This window comes from Papilio polytes, unplaced genomic scaffold (genome assembly GCF_000836215.1).
Source record: "Papilio polytes unplaced genomic scaffold, Ppol_1.0 DF824035.1, whole genome shotgun sequence".
Taxonomy (NCBI): domain Eukaryota; kingdom Metazoa; phylum Arthropoda; class Insecta; order Lepidoptera; family Papilionidae; genus Papilio; species Papilio polytes.
In genome coordinates, this window is record NW_013525169.1 from 773,651 (window position 1) to 776,111 (window position 2,461).

The window sequence follows — 2,461 nt, forward strand, 5'->3', positions numbered from 1 at the left end:
GATTAAATGCAGACTAAAAGATTACGTTTTAGGAATATTAATAAAAACGCAGCAGCCTTTGTAATTAAATGATTTAACCAAGAACGTTTGTCTAAAATCGTACAAACGTAATTCAAATATTCTAAACTTGCAATTCGGCTGTGCAACTAGCTAAGTCCACCTTTCACTCTGGAACAGGACCCCTCGGTGCGTTCAAAATCAAGTACAATATGCTTCAAGGCCAACAATAAAATAATATTTGCATAAAATACCAATGTATAAAATCTTATTATTATCGTTGATTTTTTTAATTTCACATTTCGTTCGAAATCTCCTAGTATTTTGATGTTTATTTATTAAGTAAATTCGAAATTTTTAATCGTCGATTTTATGAAAGTCGTGCTGAACATGACCTTGCTAGAAAATAATCGAATCTGCTCGTATTTCTAGAACAATCTACAAAAGTCTCGATCGTCACAACGTTGGATTTAATAAACAGTGCATATGAGTTAATATTCAATAAACTTTACGTAATAATCTTTGTCTTTATCGATGCATTTAAGCAAAGAGCTTCAAACAATCTTGAGTTTTTAACCGTATAAATAGGTTAATTTTTAAGAATAACGTTTTTGAACTAGCTGTTGCCCGCGACTTCATCCACGCAATATTAAGATAAAAAAAATAGCCCATCTACATAGAAGGACTACATTAAAGGGACACATCGACCGGACTTTCACTGGAGGATAGCTGATGTCAGCTACCCTCCACTGAAGGTCCGGTCGAAATCGGCCCAGCCGTTTCAGAGATTACCCGGAACAAACGCGGCTTGCAGACAGACAGATAGACAAAACAATTTTAAATACGATTAGCAACGCAAACACGTCATCATCTTCCCGAAATCTGAAATTTTCTTTTGATACTACAAACAGACACTCCAATTTTATTATATGTATAGATGTAAATGGCGGGTTGTTCATTGTTACCGATTAACAATTTGCAAGTACTTAAAAGTTATTTGTAAATCATATGCCTTATTTTATGGTTATTATACATTTATTTATATCATGCAATCGCTACGAGATGCGATAGATCGGAACGTGAATTCATCGTAAGCAAAACATAAACGTCTTTAGTAAAACAAGAACAAAAAAGATCTTATTGCATTAGACGCTATATTACGTATTAATATAATGTTTACATTAGGTATTTTTCATTTTTAAATAACAATTGAAATTCGAAATAATTAGAAGCGAAACCAAAAACCAAAAGAATTTACCAAAACGATGGCATACCTAGTAAAACCGTCACTCGGAGTCGTCCGATCTTGCCAGTCTTTGCGTAACAATGAATTAGAGGTTAAACGTGAAACTCTCCAAATAGCTTCAAATTTCTGGCAGAATCTTGGTCTTTCTGTAGCCTTAATACGGCAGAGCGTATCTGTAATTGAGGATGTCATCGTATAACGGTCACTTCAATCTGCGAATTCAAGTAGCTTCTTGTTTGTCTGTCAACTTATAACATAAAAAATAACTTGCTTTAATTTTTGTCTATTTATCAAACCCAAGTATTTCGGGTTAATATTAATTCTGTTGTATGTATGTATGTATGTATGTATGTATGTATGTATGTTAAGGCGTCTACGGTAATATCGTTTCTTTAACACTGTTTACAAAACACTCAAGGTAGATAATACTAAGTAGGGTCACGTATTACCGTTTTATTATGCAGGTCAGGTTAAAGGCTATTTTACAGAAAAAAGCGAATGCAACTCAACTCTTAAACGTTTTCATTAAGCAGCGATTTGGTTGAAATAATCCAATTTTATACAACTATACATTTTATTAAAACTTCAATAAAAAAAATTGCGTGACTGGTTATAATTTTTATGAAATAATTATCAAAAAAGGCAAAATACAAAAAATAACAGTTCCTAGTTATTAACACTGGAGCGAACCATAAATGCAAAAACAATTGAACAATGAAGTAGACAGAAAAAATGAATCAATATTTCTTACCAGCCAGTCACTTGACAAAAAATCAAAGGACTTAAGTCCTGTAAAATGAACGTTTTATTTCTTGTTCTAAAGTTGTTTTGGAATTTTTATTATCTGTGGTAAAATGATAAACAAAATATTAGACTGCAAGCAAACTGGCCGAAAATAATCTATCAAAAGCCAGCTTCAAAAATAATAAGTTTGTGAAAAACATCAATACAAGATTTGTGTCTTATCGAGATTGTTTAAAGATTTTTCTCTTTTTTTTAATGATTTGGGCCTTTATTGTCTGTGTTAATCATAATATTACAATGGAAACCTTCCGGCTGAAGAGATTACGCGTAAAAAAATAAAAATAGTTTATATTCGCTAGTAGAGTGCGCTATTTGATGTATCAAATGAAAGGAAGCAGGAGCGAGGGGGCGCATTGTTCCATACAGCTTTTATATAAACGAAGCGAGCCATTTCGCAATCATTCCAAGTTGGAT